This window comes from Acinonyx jubatus, chromosome A1 (genome assembly GCF_027475565.1).
Source record: "Acinonyx jubatus isolate Ajub_Pintada_27869175 chromosome A1, VMU_Ajub_asm_v1.0, whole genome shotgun sequence".
In the NCBI taxonomy this organism is placed as follows: Eukaryota; Metazoa; Chordata; class Mammalia; order Carnivora; family Felidae; genus Acinonyx; species Acinonyx jubatus.
This window is the reverse complement of record NC_069380.1, coordinates 49,569,939-49,595,965: the sequence shown is the minus strand read 5'-3', so window position 1 is coordinate 49,595,965 and position 26,027 is coordinate 49,569,939. Positions and strand designations below refer to the sequence as shown.

At 36.6% G+C, this 26,027-nt stretch overlaps 2 long non-coding RNA genes across 2 annotated transcripts in view; one reads left to right on the top strand and one right to left on the bottom strand.

Moving 5' to 3' along the window:
- The window catches only part of LOC113601063 (uncharacterized), a 521,919-nt gene that overhangs the window by 361,944 nt on the left and 133,948 nt on the right, over nucleotides 1–26,027 (bottom strand). The window contains exon 7 of the long non-coding RNA XR_008296022.1: nucleotides 14,802–14,850. This is a non-coding gene — a long non-coding RNA (uncharacterized LOC113601063). The remainder of the gene's footprint in view (nucleotides 1–14,801; nucleotides 14,851–26,027) is intronic.
- Nucleotides 1,973–9,035, top strand: LOC113601064 (uncharacterized). Its single transcript, XR_003422203.2, has 2 exons — nucleotides 1,973–2,478; nucleotides 8,415–9,035. It is a non-coding gene; the product is annotated as an uncharacterized LOC113601064 (long non-coding RNA).

The window sequence follows — 26,027 nt, the reverse complement described above, 5'->3', positions numbered from 1 at the left end:
CAGGAACTAGTGACTCTCGCTGTGTAAGCTTGCGTCCATGCCCTAGTGAAGCAGGTAACCACAATAACTGCAATAACCACAATATCTTCACGTCCTTGTTCATTAATTTTAATGTCTGGATCTCCTGCGGATCCATGTCTGTTTTCCATAGATTTTGATCATGTAATTTCATTTCTTCCTATGTTTAGTCATTTGTGACTGCGAGCCTGAAACTTCATATAAAAGACCATGGAGCCAAGTCTCTGGATGGGTGCCTCGCAGGCAGTTATGAGGCATAATCCATCTGATAATCGAGATGCTTCAGAGCAAGGCTTCAGGGTCTGTGAAACCTGTTCCTGACATTAAAAAGGGTCACTCTGACTCTGAGGGTATGGTCCCTCACCAATACCAAGCAGAAGACTTGGGTGTATACTAGGCCCTTCCTTCTTGGTAGTCCCTGGACTCTAGTTTCTGACCCTAGAGACCCCAAGACCGACAAAAAGGTTTTCTCAGTTTCTAAGAGTCTCACAAACCCCATGAGAACGGGCAAATGCTTTGAAAGGAAAAGCGGCACCAAATGTCTGCTCTCAGCCCCTTGAGTCCTTGCTGACTTTCTGACAGATATTTTCCTTTAATTTTGTCTATATTTTCTGGGTAGTCTCTCTGAGAGAGTAGGTTTATAACAAGCTAGCTTATAATGTTAATATCCCTAGAATTAGTGAACTGAGCAATAAAAAGATTAGTTTCTATTTGTGCAATACCAATCTGGCAAGCCCCTCATCACCTCTTACCCAGCATTTTCACTCAGAAATGTGTGCTACAAACATATCCACACGTACACACAAAGATACATACACACATGTATATGTGAGTACACCGACCATGCCCACACAACACTAATGTGTGCTAATTTTATCTTTGAAGTATCTTACTGATATGTAATACATAAATATGTGTATATGATGTGTTTGTGTATCATAACCCTTTATGGTAAACAATATGTATGTGTCACTGAATGCGTATTTGTGTTTTTCCCATGCCTTGAGTTCTCAGTCAGTGAGAACTGGTGAGCCATATTCTACAGAGGATCCCAGCCAAAATCCTAAGCGTCGCAGCCAAGAGTACTCTATCATTTTACCCAGTGTCGAGTATATTCCACAACAAGTGTTGTTTACTCAGCTGTGGCCTCTTTTCCTGCCATTTACTTTGTGTTCTGGCAAACAGTATCAACACTACTGGATATCAAAAGTACGCAAGTGAGAACGCTGGACCTCCTTCAAAGAGAAAGAAGGAAATGCAACAGGCTGGGTGTGAAAAGGGCAAGGTTTATCATGACTCGAGTGGCCTTCTGGAAATGAAAAAGCAGCTCCAGAAGGTAAAGACTAACAGATCATTTGGGATTTGTGAAAGTCCTCTGACAGAAGGAGGGACATCATAAAAATCACTGCAGCCTGGGACAGCTGACCAAATAGTTACGGAATGTATCTGGAAGAAAACAGGACAGCAGACAAGTTATGATTTCAGAGGATGTTCAAAGAAAGGAATAAGGATTGCTAAAATATGAAACAAGAATACATCTCCACAGAGAGTAGGCTTCAAAGCCTCTTCAGGGCTCTGTAGCGTGGAGTTGGCTGCTGCTTCTATTCAACTCATGCTTCTCTGTATCCCAATTCCTTGCAGACGCTGTGTACGCAGGTGTCTACTCTAGCAGGGGATGACTTCAATAAAAACGGTAATCCTTAAAAAGAACCACGAGCACTTAAAATGTCTATATTAGCAAATATCAAGACATATTTTAAGTAAAAAAATAATTTTTACAGAAAAATAGATATGGTATGATCTCATATTCTTTTAAAATCCTAGAACTATATATAGGTGTATTTCCTATACACCTTTGTGTATATGATATGAAATCTTCCTCTTTGCCTATATGATATGAAAAAGTTCTAGCATATGTGCTAAATTTTAACAATGGTTACATCTAGAGAAGGAAGTGAATGGAGGTAAGGTAAAAAGTTAAAATAATACTATATTTTTACTTTATTTGTAAGTATTGTTTGAATATGTTTAACAAATTTGTATTTAAATATAGAAATGCATAGAATAAAAAGGTATCATCTCTATTGTGACTGATGCATACCATATGGAACTATTTAATATTAACATACATTTCACTTTAATAATCTATCATGATCCTAATCTTAGAATAAAACTCAAGAATTTTATAATAACAATTTGTATCATTTTATTTGCTTCCATGGAATTGACAACATATGGCAAAGGGCCTACTTTTCAGAATATTAAGGATACATTATTGTTCCGCTTGGACTGCAGCTCTTATCACTGGAAACCTGCTTTTTGGTCTGAATTTCTGAAGAACCAGAGAATCCTTAGAGAGAGAAAGAGACAGACCAAAAAATGGAAAAATAAAATCTATGCTCTACTGAAAAGAACGTTTTTTGTTTGGTTAAATAATCTACAGGATTTTGTGCTAGAAAAGTAAGTAAAAAATACATTATTAATATATTACAGAATTATCCTGCCCTGTGTCATATTAGCCAGTGAAAAAAATCTTTCGCTGTTTGTGTCTAAAAAACCACTTTCTCCAAACGTGAGTTTAGATAAACATTTTATATTTGTTTCTCTTTTTTCTGGTCACAGTGTGGGAATGTGGGCAAATGCAATTTCTCTTCAGTCTCAAAAACAGAAAAGAAGAAAAGTGGTTTCTAAAATGCAGTATGTGCACAGTGGTAATAACCAAATGTCAATAGCTAGAAAAGTATATTGTCTCTTTAAATCAGCAACATTACAAAAGAAAGTTCATTTATTTCTTTGAAGTCATAAGGAAACTGATGGCGACATGAGATATTTCCTCAACCAAAACAAAATAAAAATTAGATATTAAAAACCACTGAATATCAAAAGTTATTATTTCATTTCATCCATTACAATTTACTCTCCCAGACTTAATGATGGGCTCCCTATTTGCTGAGTGAATGTTTAACTAGAAATATTCAGAGCCTTGAGATTTCTCATTAATTATGATCATCATTTCATGCCCCTCAACCCTATCCTCCAAAATAACTGTTCAGTGATTAAAAATCCTTATCAAAATACCAACAACAGTTTTCAAAGAGCTGGAAAAATCTTAAAATTTGTATAGAACCACAAATGACCCCAAATCGCCAAAGCAATCTTTAAAAAAAAAAAAAAAAGCAAATCTGGAGGCATCACAATTCTGGACTTCAAGTTACATTATAAAGCTATAGTAATCAGAACAGTATGGTACTGGCACAAAAAATAGACACACAGATCATGGAATAGCATAGAAAATACAGGGAAAAAACACAATTATATGGTCAATTTATCTGTGACAAATCAGGAAAGAATATCCGATGGAAAAAAGTGTCTTCAACAAATGGTGCTAGGAAAACTGGACAGCAACATGCAAAAGAATGAAACTGGACCACTTCCTTACACCATACACAGAAATAAATTCAAAATGGATTAAAAACCTGAAACCATAAAAATCCTAGAAGAGAACAGAGGCAATAACTTCTTTGACATTGGCCATAGCAACTTCTTTCTAGATTTATCTCCTGAGATACGGGAAACAAAAGCAAAAATAAACTATTGAAACTATATCAAAATAAAAAGCTTCCACAAAGTGAAGGAAACAATCAACAAAACTAAAAGGCAACCTATGGAATGGGAGAAAATATTTGTAAATGACATATCCAGTAAAGAGTTAGTGTGCAAATATATAAATAACTTATAAAACTCAACAACAAAAAGTCCAAGTAATCCAATTTAAAAAATGGACAGATGAACAAATATTTCTCCAAAGAAGACATACACATGGCCAACAGATACATGAAAAGATGCCCATCATCACTTATTACCAGAGAAACACAACTCAAAACTACAATGATATATCACTTCACACTTGTCAGAATGGCTAAAATTAAAAACACAGGAAAGAACAGTTGTTGGTGAGGATGTAGAGAAAAAGGAATCCTTGTGCACTGTTGGTGGGAATGCAAACTGTTCCACTGTGTAAAACAGTATGGCATATCCTCAAAAACTTAAAAACAGAAGTACCCTAAGAAGTTGCACTACTGGGTATTTACCCAAATGAAAAAACACTAATTCAAAGGAATACGTGCACCCCTATGTTTATAGCAGCATTACTGACAATAGACAAGATATGGAAGCAACCCAAGTGTCCATCAATTGATGAATGGATAAAAAGGATGCCATTAAAAAAGAAAAAAATATATATATATAATGGAATATTATGCAGCCATTAAAAAGAATGAAATCTTGCCATTTGCAATGAAATGGATTCCAAAAAAATATTAAGCAAAAGCATCAACTAATAATCTGCTAAAATCAAACACAAATTGTATATATACATATATACAAAATATAAATTTATATACTTATATATGTGCTACACATTTTAAATAAAGTTACTAATAATGTAAATTATTATAAGGATTTACTATTTTCAACAAAAAGTGTTAGCAATAATTTTTTTAAATAACAAAGTTGGTGGAGAAGTAGTATGATTGCCACTCTAATATACTCTGACAATATTATAAGTTTTCATAGGCTTTCTGAAAAATAGTGAATCAGTTGTGTTAAACTTTGAAATTTTCTGAGCTTTGAACCATAAAGTCACCTTTTAAAAACTTATTCTAAAATACAAAGAAAAGAACAATGTAAGTACCAAATTTCATTTCTTAATAATTTATAAAAATAAAAAAAACTTATATATTTATTATCAGGGAAATGTCTAATAAAACAAAAAACACACATAGTATACTATAAACTTTTACATGATAGTGTCACAAAATTTTAATAAAGTGGGAAAATGCTCACTATGTTTTACTATGAAGAAAGCAAGATACATATCTATTATATAACTATTTATTATATATGTAGTGTTATTACCCAAATAGAATTTTCTGTACTACATCTCTTCACTAAACTGTAAGTCATTGGAGGATAGTGTGCTTGTAGACACAGACACATACACATTATTCAGTCTTTCTCAAATGTGTAGCACATTGTCCATGATCGGGACATGTTTTTTAATCACTTGAATAAACCAGGCCAACAAGTATATATACATACTTAAAGGATTAAATGAAATTTATCAAAGGGTTAACAATTGTATGACATGGATGTTTTTCCTCTTTCTGGATTTTTACAATAAGCATTCATTTTATAAAATATTAAAGAAACAATTACTAACTGAAAAGATATTTCCTAGCCAACTGTAAAAATTAGAGAAATTTGGGGCACCTAGGTGGCTCAGTCAGTCGTGTCCAACTCTTGATTTCAGCTCAGGTCATGATCTCACAGTTTTGTGAGTTTGAGCCCCATGTCAGGCTCTGTGCTGGCAGCAGGGAGCCTGCTTGGGATTCTCTGGCTCTCCCTCTCTCTCTGCCCCTCCCTCACTCACGCTGTCTGTTTCTCTCTCAAAATAATTAAATGAACTTAAACAAAAAACTAATTTGTTAAAAAAAAATTAGAGAAATTTGAGCAGACTGCTTTCTCTTGAATGTGAATAAACCTGACATTGCTGATGCAGTTCTAATTGATTTTTTTTTTTTTAAGCGTCTGGGCAGTGTGTAAAAGAAAGGCTACATATTCTCATTGTGTTTGGGCAGCACAACAGACAGAAGATGAGTATGTTCAGTCACAATTCCTTGTTTTAGGGCCAGAAGAAAGCTGTTGAATAACAACAGACCCACAAAGGGAAGCAAACTAACAAACACTGGGTAGAACAGATAATCCTCAGGTTGAATCCAAGGCTCCTGACTAACATGACTGTTGCTCATTCACAAAGAGGAACTTGAGTGTTAGTTGGGATAATTTGGTGTGTCAGAAAAGAATTAAGTCAGGAGGCAAGTTTTCATGCCACTCTGCTACAATCTGTGATTTTTGCAAAGGACTCAGTTTGTAGCCTTGGTTCCCTCTCCTCCACCCTACCCCCGCAAAACAGCTTAAACAAAGCCCAAATCTCTTGAAATATCTTACAGCTACCTTATAGATTTGTTACAACACGTGAGTTCCTTAATAAGCCTGTTAGGCTGAAATATTCACATCCAAAATACAGCAGCTGCTCAAAATGCATTGTTTTTAAAAGCCTTCCAATGAGGTAACATGATGCCTTCACAAGCCAATGCATATTTTATGGATGGTACTGTGTATTGTTTTTGTACTAATATTAATTTAATGAGCACTTCTGTTTGTTACAGATTGGCTAATACATTTTTTATTTCCTATAGTTTGGGTCAAGCCCTTAAGTAATTGGCCTCTAGACAATTTCACATTCAAGGCACAGTTCTTTAATGGAGATCTAAATAAAGTGTGGTATTAAACAGTCTGCTTATGAAAGAAAACTTCTAATCTGATATCTGCGTCAGATGATGTACCCTGGAGGGTTGCCATCTGGTTCATGTATTTTTAATAATTTCAAGATTAGGTCGCTATAGTTCAGATCTACAGCGTTCTTTGTTTTATTTAGTTGTGAGTTAAAATGAGTCACTGTAAAACTGGAAGAAGCAACTTCCTATGATTGAAAGGGATGTGGGGTAAAATCCCCAATCTACTTGTAATGTCTTTAAAAACAGTATTTACATTTCAAATCTGAGCTTCATTGGAAATCAACACAAAGTGATAAACCTTTCTTTTAAGAATTTACTTGTGAAATTTTACAATATTGGGGCAGTTTTGATTGAAAACATTAGTTTAAAAATACTTAAAATTTATTTTAATATTTATTTTTAAAAATAAGGAAAAGTTGACAGGCCCCAAGTAATATTGCTGTTCCTCCTAAGAAACTATATGAAGGAATATCAAAGCTTCTTAGTGAGGCACACTGGATACTGCTGTATCTCTTTTTAGATCACTGGACCAGTATTTCACTAAAGGACAATGAAAAGTCATCCCAACTGACTTAGAGAATTAAGGCTGCTGACAAAATAATTCACTCCCAGAGAGAAAACTATACCAGGGAAAATACAGAGAGTATCTTTTTGTCATCTTTTCATTTGTTTTCTCGATAGAAATAGCAATTTTTTTGTTTACATTTTAAATTTCCTCCTTTCCCCAGAATATCTCCTCTTAATTCTTTATAATTGGTAGTAACAAATCATATTTTGTGCTCGTGCAGTTGGAATTTGGAAATTTTCTGACACAATATGTTCACTGAAATTGTTAGGTATGTTATAATTTGACATATTACCAATTTAAAAATTAAAAATTGTATTTAAAAATCCTACATATTACTTTTTACTATATTTTAGTGTTCTTATTGAAGACATACATTTTCATTTCTACACTAAAGAACACAGAATGAAGTTAAAGGAGAAATGTGAAAACATTTCTACATCCATCCCTCAGAGAAAATCACTTAACAGTGATTAATGTTAATATATTATCTTCCATTTATATATATGTTATATATATAATTAAAATAATATGCTTTTGATAGACTCTACTGTAGAGCAATTTTGTTCAGTTAACATTAACTATTCTTTAATGTCATTTCAAATGACCATGTTATACGGTATCCCATTGACACAATTTATTTAACTCTCTGTTGCTGCATATTTATGATGCTTTCAGTATTTCACTCTTACTAATATTTTAACAGAAATATTTATTCAACTTTCTGAATGGATGCTTAATATAAATCTTAAAAGGGGAAAACAATGGGCCCAACAGACCCTTGTTACATATTACTAAATTATTCTCCATACAGATTCTACTAATTTACACTGACTAGCAAATATAAATCTCACCCCTATCTCATCAGCATTAAGCATACTATTTTCTTTAAGTAGGCTCCACCCCCAGCAAGGAGCCCAAAGCAGGGCTCGAACTCACAATCCTGAGATCAAGATCTGAGCTGAGACCAAGAGTCAGACACTCAATCAAGTGAGCCACCCAGGAATCCAGCATTAATCAAACTATTATCTTTTAAAATGTACGTTAGTTTGGTGCTTGAAAAATTATTTTATGAATTGGTATTACCACTGAGCTTCAACATATTCCCACATGTCTGTCCAAGTATATTTATTCTTCTATAAGTTTTTTGTTCATGCCCTTTTCTTAGTCTTTAGGAAATTTGCTTTCTTGTGTTTGTCTTTTCTTTACCTAAGGGTATTCACCTTTTTCTGTACTGCTTAAAGGTGGAAAAAAATAAAAACAATACCAATTCTTTACAATTCTGTAAAGAATACAAAGGAAGAGTATGGAAAGGCTTCATACTGTCCCTCGATTTAAAACTTGGCCAATTCTGTGTGGTTCAAAGCTTATGCTCTATTTAACAGAGAGAGCAGGAAAAGGAAGCTAGAAGGAATTCAGAAGTAAAAATTATGTATTTAAGATGTTTTTTATAACATTCTTTTATTTTACAGATAAAGTCAGGCACATAACAGCTGGTTAATGGCAAGACCAAGACTAAAGACTGAAACTCAGGCCATTGGACCTCTGCTTACTATTAACCCACATTTGGAAAGACAGAATCTTCTAGATCCCTTTGGCACTGTGCCTCAGGCCTCTCCCAGTCAACAGCCAGAGAACATTGTTCATTTGGGATAGAGAGGAAAAGGATGTTGAATCCATGGAGTGGAGAACACTGCCAAACTGCCATTTTTTCCTCTCTTCTTTCTTTGGGTGTAAGACTTCATTGACATGAAAAGTATAAATAATGTCCTGAGAGATTCTGGTTGATTTTGTCTTAGGGCTTAAGATTTGGCCAACTTGCTGCTAAGCGTGACCAAAACAGATTTGAATGGAATCCTGTCGAAAGTGGCGATGATACAAAGCTTATTAAAAAGATTTTGGCAAGGAGCACCTGGGTGGCTCAGTTGGTTGAGCTTCAGCAGTTCATGAGTTTGAGCCCTGCATCCGGCTCACTGCTTTCAGTGCTGAAGCTGTCAGCTCTGAGCCGACTTGGGATCCTCTGTCCCCCGCCTCTCTCTTCCCCTCCCCAACTTGGGCTCTCACTAAAATAATAAAAATAAAAATTGGTAAAATCTTAATGAACTTTAAATTCTAAAGTGCTGATATTTAAAAGGAGTACTTAAGGGGCGCCTGGGTGGCGCAGTCGGTTAAGCGTCCGACTTCAGCCAGGTCACGATCTCGCAGTCCGTGAGTTCGAGCCCCGCGTCAGGCTCTGGGCTGATGGCTCGGAGCCTGGAGCCCGTTTCTGATTCTGTGTCTCCCTCTCTCTCTGACCCTCCCCCGTTCATGCTCTGTCTCTCTCTGTCCCAAAAATAAAATAAACGTTGAAAAAAAATTTTTTTTAAATAAAAGGAGTACTTAATAGCAGAAAGATAAATTATACAGGGCACCTGGGTGGCTCAGTCGGTTAAGCATCATTATCTCACTGCTTGTGGGTTCGAGACCTGCCTTGGGCTCTGTGCTGACAGCTCAGAGCCTGGAGCCTACTTCGAATTCTGTGCCTCCTTTCCCTCCGCCCCTCCCCTACTCACACTCTCTCTTTCTCTCAAAAATAAAATAAACATTTTAAATTTTGAAAAAAAAAAGATAAATTACAATAACTGAATCAAGGGCACAATCAGAAAATGCCTGCTCTGGAAACTCATCCAGTTCTCGACTATTCCTGTTTTGGATAAATCCAATTGTGGTTCCCAAATCCACTGATGTTCTTATGAGTTTGTGTTTCTTCCTGCACAAAGATAGCTACTAGGTTCTGTTATGTGTTTCAATTCAAATCATTTGGACCACTATGTGTAGAAGAATTCTGAGCCAACAGTGGAAAACATCAGAGCTACAATGATCATTAGGCCATGTCTGCCATCTGTCCAGGAGAGAAGAGCCATAGCTACACATTTGTCATATCTCTGTGCCATCGTCAATAATCAGCAAAAGGCATGATGGAAATGGTGTTGGTGGGCACAGAAAGAGTAGAACAACCCATTTCCTTGCACTGTGGGTGTAGTACACTTAATTACACACCTTATCCTCGATCCTGTTCAGGGACACCTTACAGAAAAATAAAAGTCATCTTGGAGCTTCCTGCCCATGAATGTAGGACTTATTTTTAAATCTCCTTTAGAAGAACTACAATTTCTAATTTAACTTCTCAGTTGTCTCCTTTATAGATTTATACTGAAACTATCCTCCAACATTTTGTACAAATGATACAGAAAAGGCTTTTCTCTCCAGTTCAGTGAGTTGAACTGACAGGAACAATCAGCATAAATATAATTACAGCAGTTAATTCATGCCACTTACCAGAAGCACTAATAGTTTATAGTTATAAACTGTTGACTATTACTATCTGTTCAATGAAACAAAAATAAAACTGCAAAATAAGAGTTACATCTCTCAAGAAAAGTAACTTGTAAATGAAATATAAATATAACCCTGAAATAACTTCCACATTTATCAAGAAAAAGTAATTTATACTTTTTAAAATATGCAATTTACTAATAGCTCCTATAATCACAGTAATTCTCACATGAGCAGAGAGCACATGCTCATAACTTTGTAGCTGGCAGTTCATTGAACCAATCTTTTTTGTTGTTGCTGCTGCAATTTACATCCTGATTTTAACACTCATATATTCTAAAAAGAAATGAGTGAATAAATTGAGTTTTATTCTTTAAAGTGTCTTCATATTCAACTCATGTATCCCTTTTGAAGTAAAATCCATCCACATATTACTATTTCCAGCACACATACTAAAATTTTCAAGGCATGTGTCAGACCCCTGGAAGAAAAGAATTCACCATGGTGCCCATAAAAATGGCTCCTGAATCCATTCAAACAGACCTCTTTGAGTTTCAAATATACATTTCCAACTTTCTCATAGACCCTACAACAATGCCTAAGGTCCGCATTTTTATTCAAGTATCACCAACCACAGTTAGCCAGAAAAGGTCTGTTTTTCATTCTTCCCTTCCCCATTTATCCCACATGTGGTAAGTCATCAAGTCCTTTTCCATAATATTATTATACCCTTTATTCCTCTCGTTCCTATAAAGAATCACAACACTAACCACCAAATCAGGAGACTGAATCCAGTCACCAGCCCCAGCCTACACCCCGTAGAGTACAAAATGCAGACAACAAGTAATAGTATATAAAACCCTGCTAGGCTGCCCTTAGCATCTCAGTTTAAAGACTCCAAGTCCAAGTTGTCTCATGAAGCAGCTCTCATCATCCACTGTCATATCTGGTGAGCCTGCTAAGCTCAGAGGTCAGGGGTGGGAGCAGATGGTAGAGATCGCAGGGTTACTGTCCTTCCTTTTCTTTCATTTATACACAGTGATGAGAAATTTTAAATGGCAAGGCATTTCCTCAACACCAGTGGTGCCTCTTTGGGAAAACCTGAAAACTTGTGAGTACATACTTTCCTCCCACCACCAACCTCCATCCTTAACACAAGTGTTGGAAAGACAGTGCTCAACAGAAGGTTTCAAGAGGGAGCCCCACACACACACCATTTTTAGTCCTAAGTGAAAAATGCTATTTGTCACACCTTGCATCCAGATATTGTGAAATACATCCACATAATCCCATAAAATGAACCAAGGCTCCTTGGAATGAAAGGGAAATAGCAGTTTCATGGACTGAGACGGTAAATATACAAGATGAGCCTGGAGCATCTTATGGTGACAGAGAGTAAGAAAGTGCCCTCCCCCCAAATAATAATAATCACAATGATGGAGATGTGTCAGAGCAACACAGGCAGGCATCAGACATGCAGAGACAAGAGGCGACCAGATGCACAGATTCATGAGACCACATCTGATGTGCAGATCTATGAAATGATGTGGGCATACAACCTCCAGTGAGCTAACCTGATGACTGCTTGTCTGGAATAAGACAGGTACACACACCTGCTGCAGGAACCGTCCTGAAAGTTGTTGGGACACCACCGCTGCTAAGTCAGTTTTAACTACAAAAGGCACAGAGAAGAATCAGAGGCTTTCATTCTACATTGACCTAAGCTTTTGACTTGGAGTGAAAGCTCAGAGTAATAGTAGAGGTGGATTGGGTTCTTGTTTGTTCTGTTAAAAAAGTGATCTGCTTAGGACTGACTTTGTGTACAACAGCCTCAGTAACAGCTGATGTGGGAATGTAGGTACAATACATACAGAGGTGATTTATAAACCCCCATTTCCCGAACCTTAATCCGGCCCTTCCGGCCTTCTATACCATACATGAATCTGACCCCAGCAGTAAACTATTTCTACATTATACAAGATTCCCTGAGAAACCCAAAGCAAATATGCACCCATATGTGCATGCTCTGTCTTGAATAAACAACAGATCTAATAGTAACAAGAATAATTGTATTAGGTTTCTAAAAATTTCATGAGGAAACGAGTCTCTGGTTCTTAACTAGATGTGTTTGCATCTTCCAATGATGTTTCAGTTCTTGTATCATTTTTTGACAAGATTATGATTTTTTTTTACATTTACAAAGGTAGGGCACAATTCAGACTGTAGAGAGTGATATTCAGGGGCACCCTGAATATTTCATGTCATTGAACCAAAGAAAAGACATAACCTCAAACCAAATATATATTTTGCATGCAGGCAAAATTTGGCCCTGCCTGATCTCCTAATACCTTGTTGGAGTCCATTTATTGATACATTGTCTACAGCTGGTTTCACACTACCACTGCAAAGCTGAGCAGTCCCAACAGAGATAGCATGGTCCACAGCCAAACATATTTACTACGACCTGGTCCTTTACAGAAAAAATTTTCCATCCTCTGATGCAGAGAACAAGATGCAAGTATGTTACTATCGAGAAGATTCAAAGTGTTGTTCTGTGATTGTTTTCCTTTTCATTCCTGATTTTTTTCATAATCAATATTTAAAAAATATTCTACCATGTCTCAGTTAAGCTATTAGTAAAGCAAGAGCAAGGTCATTTCTCTAAATTGGGACCAGAAAGTTGAAGGATAAACGGAGTCCCTGGAGGCTATAATGGAGACAGCAAATAATCCCAAGGTGATGGTGAAAGCCTCAGAGGGCAGCTCCACCATGAGATTCTCCTCCAGTGCCAACCTCCACAGTCAGTGTTTATTTTTGCTTATTTTTTTCCAAACAACAAAGATGTATTTGTTTATTTCCTTTGTTTTTCACTTTATTAATTAGTTGTGATGGGGTAAAATTAACATATAATAAAATTCACTAATTTTATGTGTACAGCCTTAAATGTGCATGGTGTCAAGACCACCACCATCGTAATATCAAACATTTCCATCACCCCGAAAAGTTCACTCATATTCATTTGTCATCAATCCCTTCCTCCGCTTCTTGGCCTTGGTGACCAGTGATGTGCTTTCTGTCATTAAACCTTCACCTTTTCTAATTTTTCATATAAAGGGACTCGTAAAACATAGAGCTTTTAAAAATAAGAATTGCGTATGTTTAAATTGTACAACATGATGAGCATACACACATACACAGTGAAATGATGACTGCAAAGTGAAATGAGCCAGACACAGAAATCTCACTTCTATGTGGAATCTAAAAAAGTTGAATACAGAGAAGCAGAGAGTAGAACCATGGTTACCAGAGAAAGGAGAGGTAGAGGAAATGGGGAGATGTTGGTCAAAGTTGCAGTTACACAGGATGAGTTAAGTGTACAGATTAAATATACAGCGTGATGACTATAGTTAATAATACTTACTAAATATTGAAAATTTGCTAAGACAGTAGATTCCAGATGTTCTCATAACACACAAAAAAATAGTAACAAAGTCAGCAGATGGCATGTTAATCAGCTTGACTGTATTTCACTATGTAAAAGGTAGTGTTTCTTTAGTCTTCCTGCATGTTATTATTTACAGTATATTTGTAACCTACTTATAAAAAATTAAGTTTACAATAATCAAACACATAAAATCGAGTTGTTTTGACAGAAGACTGTAGGGGGCACCTGGTGGCTCAGTTGGTTGAACTTCAGACTTGATTCTAGCTCAGGTCACAATCCCAAATCATGGAATCAAGCCCCACTGCTTGAGATTCTCTCTATCTCTCCCTCTGCCCTTCCCCTGCTCTCTCACATACTTTATCTCACTCTCTTTTTTCCTTCTCTCTCAAAATCAAAAAAATTAGAACGTTAAAAATAAATAAAAGAAGACTGTAGAGGAGATCTAAAATCACACGATATCCTTTCACTAAGAATCATATTCTCAGTTGACCACATATTCAGAACAAGCTCTATCTTCAAACCGCTGTGGCTAAGACTATGTTAACATAATCAGGACACAGTCTGCCAGACGGTAATAGTATTTACAATCTTAGATTCTGTTCTAAAACATGAATGGCCTTCCTGTGTGTTCAGTAGGGCTAGCTCTCACTTGTGTTCCTTATTCACTCACTCGTTCATTCAACAAACATTCACTGATCCTTCCCCGTTCAGAGCACATCTACAGCACAAGGCAAGCTCTTTCCGAAATTTTTCCCAGGGCATGTGGTGGGCTCCGATGCAAGTGCAGAAGTTTTCCAAGTATACACAAGATAAAACTATTTACAAAGTGCTGGTTTTGTCAATCTTGAAGAGTTCCGAGAAAAATCTCCCATGTTCTCTGCCATTTAAAAATGAGCTTAGAAAGTAGAGCAACCATGAGCAATCAAAAAAAAAAAAGGAAAATAGTAGATACTTGACATAGAAAGCTGCTTCCATTTTTGAGAGGGACATTAGAGACAAGAAAAAGGTCTCAGTGAGGAATGCAGAAGAAGTAGGCATTGGCTAAAGGGACACAAAATATTAGACAAGTTAATGAGAAACTAGTAATGTATCTACTCACTGTGCTTGTGGAAGCATTATACAGACAGTATGAGCTTTTGCTGCATCTCCTAGAAAAGAGGGAGAAATAAATCAGTAAACAAAGACTCTGCCAGCCAAGTATCACCATTCCTTCAACACCTATGAATAACAGCATCATCATTGCTGTTCTAAAGTGAATTGGCCCCCAACTGATCATTTTCTTCAGAGCCTTGCTTATTCATCCTGGGAATAGCTTTGACTCAGGTGCCCTAACCTGGAGGTGGGTAGTCTGCAGGGTGGCTGAGACCCTCTGGGGCAAACAAGATGATGTTGTTTCTCGAAATGTTCAGTTAACATTTAATAATTCTAAAATGAAATATTTATATTTCACTTTTTAAATCCTGGTGAAATTGAACATGAAAGTCCTTTGCTATGGAAGCAGAACGCATTTGGATGTGCTACGCTAAGGTCCTCAACTACATTCAGCTTTGTAGGGAAAAAGAATCATGAAGTTAGTGAGAGTAAGACCTGGTGTGTTAGCCTGAGTCCCCAAGGTAATCAAAAGAGACAAAGAAAATTGTGACCAGAGTGAATGCTTTTATAAGGAAAGAAAGAGGAATGAATGGCCCTGAAATCATAAAAGTTGATTATTTGTTTAGATAAAAGAAAAGAACTCCAAGTAGATTAATTTTATTTCCTTATTGTTATAACCCATACTTAGCTTTCTATTCAAAGCTTCCAAGTCTATACTTGATCTATAGAATCAAATACATTTAAAGTTAAGTGTTTAGCTTGAATGTAAAATTAGTCACCATGTAATTACTGAAAAGACACGTTCATAACTACAAAAGAAACTACAAAACTCTCTAAAACTCCTTCCATGTTGAGAAAACGTTTATTTCTTCCAGGTTATCATTTTTTTCAAACTGCTCTCAGGGTTGCTAGATTTTTGTGGAGATTTTCATAAGCAAAGCAAGATTTCAAATGGTTTTGTGAAATTCTGTAATTTGCTACAGGATGTATTTCTGATTTGTTCCTTTCTCTTTTTCTGCCTCCAAATTACATTTTCATTTAGCCTGTGTTGCTCTGCAGTTTACCCCCAAAGCAAGTGATGAGTGAACCATTTGTTTAGTAAATATTTATTGAATAGCTAGCCACCAACGCAGGGCCTGACAAATTGTGCTCAATTAAAAAAAAACACTGAATGCAACTTGAATATGTGTCTATTCTGAGGGCACCTTGTAGCCTTTTGGGGATTCGAAGTATACAAAATTCAGGTTCTGACTTTGGGTCTAGAAAATAGAAAACATCATGAAAGTGGTATAGAAAATTATCACGTAAATTCAGAGAAGGCAAAACACCTTGGCTGGACATCAGAGAAGCACTCTGATAAAGGAGGCCTTTGAGCTCCAGCTAAAGAGATGTTTAGAATTTAGGTCCATGAAGACACTGGCTAAGGCCATGGGGGGCTGAGGGGACATGGAAAAGCACAGAGCTGTGAAATGTGTATAGACAGCTCAGTTTCCAGCTGGAGACTAAGAACTACACACTGAGACTGAAGGAAGGAATAACATAAAGGCAGAAGAGAAAACTATCAACTCAGTACTCAGCTAAGCATGTCTCTGTCCTGCAACTAGACGGTGTTGAGCACCTACCAGATCCAAGAACTGGTTATGCACAGACAAGTGAAACAAAATTTCTGCCCTTGAGCTTCTCACAGTTCAGTGGTGGAGATCTACACATAACTGAATGGTTTCAGTGTAAGTACTATAATAACAGCAGGCACAGTGATGGAGCAGCTGACTCTGGAGAGGAAAGTCAAGGAAGGCTTCCTGGGAAGACAGAAAGGAAATTCAACCTTGAAGGATAAAAAAGCAGCTATCAGGACAGGAAGGAGGCATGGGTCAGGGAGGCCCTTTGGAGTCAGGCAAGGAGCCACATGTGCAGGCTGTGAAGTGAGGTTTTTTTACCATTACATTTCAACACACTCCTCCAACATGATTATTAATTACAGACCCACTTAAATTTTACTTTATTAGCACTAACTTTGGGAATAGGATATTAAATTTTCATTCACTCAACAAATATTTATTGAGCCAAGCTTTTCCCCCAAGTGTTCTCCACTCTTCTAATTCCTACCCTTTGGCTTTTCTCATGTAGTTTTCTCTGCCTGGCATGTCAGTTTTCACCGTCTTTACTCACCAAACCTCTATTCACCCACAAAGGCCATCTATCCAAAGACCATCATTTTAATGAAGCCTGTGTTAATATCTCAAACAAATTCCTCCCACCTCTTTTTAGTGCTCAACACACTTTCTTTGTGCTACCTTATTACACCTACCCTACTTGTCTTATGGAATTATGTTTATACCATAATTTTTATAAGAACAAATACTGTGTTTTGTTACTCTTTTAATCCTATACAAGACTAGAACAATGTTTTGCAGCACTAACTTTTGCTGAAATTAGCTGGCAAGACTGTTCCAAGAATAAATCACATACGTGGGTGGGTCAGTATTGCCCCATTTCCAGACACACACACACACACACACGTATATACAGATCCTTACGTAATGTCTACTGACTTCTGTAAAACCATATCTATCTTCAGCAAAATTTCTTGTAGTATTTGTAATACTGTTCTCCAAGTTATTTATCTGTAAAATAGAGAATGCTAAAGAAATGAAACATTGGAAACCATGTTAGAAGGCGGGGGGGGGGGGTGGGTAGGCAATGCTATACAATTCCAACTGCATGACATTATAGAAAACAAAAAAATATAGTGGAAAAAAAGTAGTTCAGAGGTTCCATGGTTTGTGCATAGAATGTGAACTTTGAAAAGGAAAAAGAGATTACTTTTAGGGATGATGAATGTGTTCTAAATCTTGACTTTGGTGGTAATTGCATTCATGTATTTATCAAAATTCATGTACTCTATTCTTAAAATGTGTGTATTTTACAACATACATACACTTACGCCTCAATAAAGCTATTTTAAAAATACATATTATACTAAAAAAAAACTTCAGCTTTCAGCCAGGTCCCCTGAAAACCAAATATTTTTGTATGTTATATAGATTTTAACAAATTAAGAAATTATAACTTTGATGAGGAAAGATTATATCAGATAACAATTATGCAGAAACAATCCACAGACTCACAAATAAAATACTAAATATTTAATTGAAGCTGGAACTCTTCCATTATATTTTTCAATTTTGCTGAAAATCCATATTCTTAAGATGGGACAAAAACTTCAGCCATGACTTAAGGGAGATAATGGAAAGAGGCGAGAATCATTGCAGCAACCCCTTTGGGGAATTAGGTACAAGATAAAAAGAGTGGGGCTGGGAATATTTATATATCAAGAAACTTTCAGCTCCTAAAAAAAATAATGGGAACAGAAGAAACAAGGAAAGAAAGGCTAGTGGTCAGGAAACCAGAAAATTTGATCACTGGAATTTAAATTACCCTGAAGTTGACGTCATTTCTGCAGTCCTAAATTTGTGGTGAAAGAACAGACATTTGAGGGAGGGTACAGGCAGCACAGTTAAACAGTGGGGCAGTGATAAAACTGACACACAGGAAATGACTTCAGGATATTAGAAATGCAAATACGCAAGGGAAGGAAGCTCTGGTGCTCCAAGCCATAAAGGTCAGATATTACTCAGGAATATTCTAATATTAGTCTCCAGTTAAAATTCTATTTTCAAATCTCATTACCAAGGAACTCCACAGTACATCCATTTTCTGTTGTCTAGAATTTCATTATCGTGAATGTTCTATTCTCAGTCAAGAGATACTGGAAAGCAAAGTCATCTCTAGTTCAACCAGGAGTTGCTGTGAATTAAGAAGCAGAAAAAAAAAATCTTCATAATCATCTACTCAGTTTTAAGGGTACTATTAAGTATGCAACTCACCCTTTCTTAGTCACAAAGTCTTATGTGTGTGTTGGAAGACTGGATAGGTTTCCCTGAGCAAGCAACTGAGACAGGCCTAGAGTTTAAAGTCAATTGTTTACTAGTATTTCTGCTAAGAAGTCCTGCTTTCCTGTCCTCCTTGCTCACTCCCCCATTTCATTCAGTAACCTTCTCTAGAAGTCTCTAAAATACCAAAATGCAACACTGTCAAGACCCAGCTCTTTTCTTCATTTGAAGTTTAATTTCTCACTTGTCATATTTACTTCTGTTAACCAACTTCCACTAGGTCTAAGACTGAATCAAAGAGAAGGGAGGGAGGGGCACCTGGGTGGCTCAGTTGGTTAATCATCCCATTCTTGATTTGGGCTCAGATCATGACCTCTCGATTGAGAGATTGAGCTCTATGTTAGGCCCTACGCTGCTGAGCGTGGAGCCTGCTTGGGATTCTCTCTCTTCCTCAAAATAAATAAGCATTAAAAAAAAGATAAAGAAGAGAAAGGTTGGCTATGGTAGAATAAGCCTTGCACTTGGAACCATACACTGGTTGAAGTTCCACAGACTTCTGAACAAATTGATATAAATATACATCCCACACATATTCACAGCACCCTGTACATGCATTAAGTATAATTCCACTTACTATAATGTAATTATCTCTTTATTTGTCCTCCCACTCCCCAAGACTGTAAGTTCTCTTAAGGTAGTGATTGTCTCTTCCTACCCAGAAGAATGTCTGGCATGCCTGTGAAATAGACAAGTCATTTCACTTCTCTGAGTTTCATTTTCCCATGTACAAATTATAACAAAAAAAAAGTAGCTTCTTTTGGGATTGTCAGTTTTAAGTGATATATACAAATACAATTTAAAAAAACCATCATAAAGTAGAAAGCTATATGGCATCTCTTTATTACTTACATTAATCCAACAATTAAAAACAACTTACTCTATCGCAGAATAGCTCATTACAGTGAGTACCGCTGTAATGAAATTCTATGTACAAGAAAATAATTTCAAGCTTTTATTGATAGTCTGTGTACCTAAGCAATAGGTAAGTAGATAAATACAGAAAAAATATAGATTTTGGATGATGCTTTCAAATTTGGAATAACAGAAATTGTCTGGCAGTAAGATACAAAAGAGGAAGTTGGCATTTATTTGTAGTCCCATGCTTCTGAAACCTGGGAATAAAAGCCAAATACTAAATACACACTTCCCAAAATACTATCAGGCCTTTTTTTTTACATGTCCCCCAAAACACTATCAGGCTTTCTTTTCTAAAGACACATGGTGAAGTATCAAATATCTTACAGAGTGTTGCATATAAATACAGCCATCATTTCATTCATTCGTTCTTCCTTACAGTACATCCACTCAACCAATAACAAAGAATATCCATCCATCCGATAAATAATGCATTCTACAAATATGTTTTGAGCATCCACCAGGTGCCAAATTGCCAGTGGGGAAAAAAAATGACAGGTGAGACATAATCTGTGCTTAAGGCACTTGCAAGTAGTAGGGGGAAAAGAAATTCATGAATTTGTGTGCACAGGAGCCATGCTATTTATTTTAGTATTTAGTATTCTGCAATGTACCTTGCTGTAGAGAATTTTTAATATTTATTATAATGCCTTATTTTCAAGTGCAGAACTTTTCTCTGACCAGATCATAAAAATATTCTTAATGTAGACCTTCAGCGTTACATGAAAAGTTGTTTTCTTCGACAAAAAGTCCCATCAAAAAGTATACATCTGGAGGTGCCTGGGTGGCTCAGTCGGTCAAGCATCCAACACTTGATTTCAGCTCAGGTCATGATCTCACCATTTATGGGATTGAGCCTCGCATCAGGCTCTAAACTGACAGTGCAGAGCCTGATTGGGATTCTCTCTCCACACCCCTTCCTCTGCCCCTCCCAGCTCTCTCTTTCTCTCTGCTCCTCTCTCTCAAAATAAATAAACTCTAAAAAAAAAGAAAAGTAAATGTCTGAAAGAGGTTTTTATCTGTTCCTTAAGTCATTAGCCAATTATATGAAAAACAGTGGATATATTTTGTAAATGATTCAAGGATGAAAATATGTACATATTTTATTGCCATATGTAAAGTATTTGAGAGTTATTAAGGGATGCTAGACAGGAAGAACAAGTGTTTCTAGTGAGTTACAGTAAATTAACATGACTTGTTCGACTTTGTAGAACCACGTCTAGCATACTGCAGACACAGAATATTGAATGAATGAATGAATGAATGAATGAGGAATGCTGGAATGGTGGCAGCCAAGATTTATAAGGGGAACTAAATGAAATGGAAAAGATATTAATATCAGTCTCATTAGTCATCTTTTCTCTTGGGGCCCACTGCTTCTCATCTCATCTATAAAAGTATAGCAATATGAAATATATTGGACTCTGGAGCTCACATCCAAACTACTCCAACTGTGTAAGTAATATAACCCTTTGAGATTTCATTTATAAAATGAGGATAAAAATATGTAATGTGTGAAAACATCTATCACACTTAGTTATGACACACAATTACTGTTCTATACATTTTCATTGATATTTTAGAAACAATTTTGGGGGCATACAAAATTATGCTACTGTGCTAAAGTAATAATGTGCTAACACTCAATGTGAAGTCACTCATCCTGTGGTTGTTTTATATCATTAATAATATTTCCAGACATGTAGTTGTAGAAGAGAATGTCCTCTGCTTCCCTCTCTCAAGTCAGGTAACTGCTCCCAAGTTCTCTTTATGGTACTGGCAGACATGATGAGATATGAGGGATGTGTAAAGCTACTCTTGGCTCAAAACACCTCCTCTATCAGTCTACCTTGGAGACTAGAAATGCCACCTTTGGAAGTACTTGTTTGGATTAAAACACTGCAGTCAAAGATTATCACCAAAGGTCAATCCTTGACTTCCAATCCTGTGGAAGGACTTCCAATCCTTGACTTCCACATAACTGTGTCTGTGCCTTAACCCAACTCTCCTGCTTGAACAAATGACAAAGACAGATAAAATATTAACAGATAAAAATAATGAGACAAAATTAGGCTCAGAATCAGTGGATCAAATATAAAACAAAAACAGTGGACCTTAAATCCAAGCTCCATGGACTCCTGGACAGGAAGTAGGTGATAGTAAAGAAGACTGAGTTTCTGGGGGGTTATGGGCTAAAAGATCTCTATATAAGACGGGACAAGACTCATGCGAACTACTTACAACTAAAACTCCATAAAACTCACCTTCGTGAGGAGAGGCTGACCATTCGTCAACCTGGAGCAATTACTTTATTACAAGTTCTGAACCTCAGGAGGTAGAGTGACAAAGATACAGCCTCAAAACCAGAAACTGAGAGAAGCCAATTGCTAGTTCTGTGACTGGATTCTCAACGTTCACAATATCAGCATGGAAAAAAAATTGAAAGCAACGAAAACTTGTTAAATATAAAAGGACAAAGGGGAAAAAATACAATCCAACCTCACACTAGGTACACAAATTTCAGAGGCCCAGAACCTAAATTAAAAGGAAAAATTAAAACTTCAAGAGTATAAACTATCTCAATGGATCTGGAATAGTGTTGCACAAAGATGAATAAGTGAAATAGGTTGGGTCAAGATATATTTTGAAAGTAGAATCAATAGGTCTTGAAAATATGGGGAAAAAAGGGTGGTCAAGAAAAGGTAGGCCAACAGTTTTGTCCTGAGCAATGGAAAAATAATGTGCTAAATACTGGGTTCAAGAAGACAGAGGAGGAGTAAGCTGGAGAAGAAATATTAGAGATATTAGAGAAGAAATATTATCTGTGGGCCAATTAGAATTGAAGTTCCTAATATAAGTGTGAAATAGCAAGTTGAATACACGAGTGTGAGCTCTGGGGAGAAATGAGATCTAGAGATAAAAATCTGGAAGTCAGAAACTTATGGATATTATCTAAAACCAGGGAAGTTGATGAGATTTTGCCTAAGGAGTAAGAATGGTTAGGGAAGAAAAGGTGAAGGACATACTCAACACTGACCTGAGAAATGTTTTAAGTTCTTATTGTGGAAAATCTTGAATTTTTCAGATATGAATGCAATGTAAGGTCTCTAAGGTAAGTTGATTTAGAAGATATTTCCGGGGTGCCTGGGTGGCTCAGTCAGTTAAGTATCTTACTCTTGATCTCAGCTCAGGTCTTGATCTCAGGGTCTTGAGATCCTTCACTCCACACTAGGCATGAAGCCTACTTAACAAACAAACAAACAAACAAACAAACAAACAAACATTTCTGAGTTTCCAATTCCACATACTTCTCTATCCATTCTTTGTTTGAATTATACATACCTAAAATACATTACTATATTTTGGAATAAAAAAGATCTTTGTGTTTTTTCTTCAATGTCATGCTCTTCCTTTTACTTTCAGCTGAAATAACAATTTCTAACAATCTATATCAAAGTGATTGGAAAATTACCAATGCTATAAAAGTACCTTACGCAAAACTCTGAAAAAAAAAGACTAAATTGAAAAATTAATTTATTCTACATTTCTTTGAGGTTTTAGTCTATCTGAGATTTTATTTGCAAGTCAAAAGCTTAACAGTAGCCAGCAATGATCTGTAATTCAATGTCTATCAACTATTTTTCCTCAGAATTATGAAGATTCGAGGTGTCAGCTGATTCGGTTCCTGATAAGGACTCTCTTCCTTGCTGTATCCTCACATGGCAGAAAGAGAAAAATATGGTCTCTCTTCCTTTTTCATAATCCCATCCCTCATGACCACATTTAAAGCAAATTATCTCCTGAAGACCCCCCTCCAAACACTGCCACATTGGAGGGTTAGGGCTGCTACCAATTAATTTTGAGGGGACACAAATATTCAACCCATAACACTCACCTTCCCACGCAATCAGAACTAAGCACTGCATCATTTCTAAGACATGTGAGCTGTCAGATACTACTTTGTCAAGAGCCTTTGCTTTGTGCAAATTTTTCTGCACTCGTGCCCAATTGCTAAACTGAGCATTTATAAGCAAAGTATTAGTGCTTGGTCATAAAAGCCATAGTACTTACTGGACCAATTATCAGACCCCTTACCTAAGGCCAAATACTTCAGGACGGATTTGAGGATTATCTGTTGTGTGAGTGCTGTAATTATACAGTGCTTCCACAAATCTACTGCATAGCTATTAGTTGCGGTTTTCTTTTCCCCCAACTTAGTTTTCAGATTGGTAGTAAATGAATCCAGTGACTCACCGTTACTTAGTTGGCAACTCAAGTAGTTTTTTTTTTTTTAATTGAGCAGAAAGAAAATACTTTCCCATGTACAAATATGGAATTTGGTTTAAGATCTTAAAAAATAAATTTGACCCATCAATGGCTGACTTTTCTTGTCATTCTTTAAAGAGGACATGGGTCCTTATTCCTAGCAATCTAAACTACAATTTTGTTTTCACCTATTTTCCATAGGCCCAAGTCTTCAGATTGAATAGAAGTGAAGTACAGTTTCAATATTAAGGTCTCCATGCAATGTCCAAGTAGAACAAATTACTGACAGGCAATTTCCAGATTTTACACATTGTTCTGGAAAAAGCTGACAAACAGCAGTTTAGCATGCCTCTCCATGGTGTGCATTGCTTTTGTTTTCTTTATGCTTACATTTAGATTGTATAACTAAACAACGGGATGCATGTTTTTGCCTTGATCAGTGAAAAAATCAGAGACTTTATACGCAGAAGCATTCCCACCCATATAGGTAGATGGTAGGTTCTCCCCACTCAGGCAAAAAGATGAAAGGTGCAAGAAAGAACAGGAATAATAAAGAGGATGAGGCTAGATTAGGTTGTAAATAGCATATCAGTGGAATCTAAAGTTATTTCCCACACCATCATCACACCAAACCACATCATTTTTGTGTCCCTGTTATTCTCTCCATGTTGACAGGTCAACCTGGGCTGACATTATTACCCCTGGAATTGTTAAGCATTATTGAACCAGGCTGTGAGAAAGAAAGAAGGTGACACTACTCAGAGCTATAGGTATTGCTAAAAATTAAGAGTTCAGTCTATCTACAGACTCTTCCTAACAGTAGAGAAATGCAGTGCCCAAGGGACAAGTCTGCAGCAAAACACGGAAACACAAAATATCTATGCCTTCAGAAAATTAGAGTGAGGGAAATTCTGATGAACAGACTAGGTTTTCAGACTGGAATTTGCATCTGGAAGGACAGTGGAAAAGCCCCCACTCATTTTTTTTAATTTATTTATTTAAATTCAACTTAGTTAACTTACAATGTAGTTTTTTACATTGTAAAAAACTTACAATCTGTTTTGTTTCTTCAATTCCACATGAGTGAAATCACATGGTATTTGTCTTTCTCTGACTTACACTTTCTTTAAAAATGTTAATGTTCCCTAAGTTTCTTTAAATTTGGCACCTCACTTCTAAAGGCTCCAGCCTCAGGACAATTCATCCATTTAGGAGTACTTATTGGACCTATGTCCTGCTCGGTGCTGAGGACAGGTGAGGAAACTTCTCTTGAGGGACTACATTACCAGAGCAAATTCTCCAGAGAGAAGCCAAATTAGCTTGTCCAGCTTAACGCTGAGGAATAAGTAATGATACCTACTGGGGAAGAGCAGAGGGAGACTGACAAACAGAATGTTCATTTCTCAAAATACCAGCTTTCCAACTATCGTAGGTACTCAATGTTTGGTGAATTTTATTAAGTGAAATGTTAAATAAGAATTCCCTTTATCAATAAAGAAGATTCCATCCTCATCTATGAAATTTTCTGACCAACAGGGTGATCCGACATTGGAAGGAATGAGGAGAATCCTTCTTTATAGATTGCTAAGAGGGAAGAAGCTCCTGGTCTGAAAGTCTTGTGATTCTGCAATGTAAAGGCAGGTGGTTCGACCATACTATTTCCCAAGTCTTTCCCCCTTCTTAAATAATATATATTTTTAATTTGTATAAGAAGGTTTGCTTCTGCGCAAGATGGAGTAAGCACACTCCATATTTTCTCTCTCACTGAATGCACCTACAATGTCACAATGTGAACAGGTATTGGGGGCTCTAAAAAGAATAGCAGGTGGATTGAAAAGGAACACCAGAGTTCAAAGCACCACCAAACCTGTGGTGAGCTGATCACTTTTTTTCTCCTCACATCCCCCAGTCAGGATTCAGGGTAGCCAGGGACCCTGAAGTGGGCAACTAACAAGGTCACCCCACACACAGAAGCAGAGGGAGAAGTCCTCTGCTGTTTTTCCTGTAAACATGGGTGTCCAAGGTCATTTTCAGATGTTGCCCCTTAGCTGCTTAGGAACAAGCTGGCTGTAGTCAGTACCCTGAGCCCTGGCTTTGGT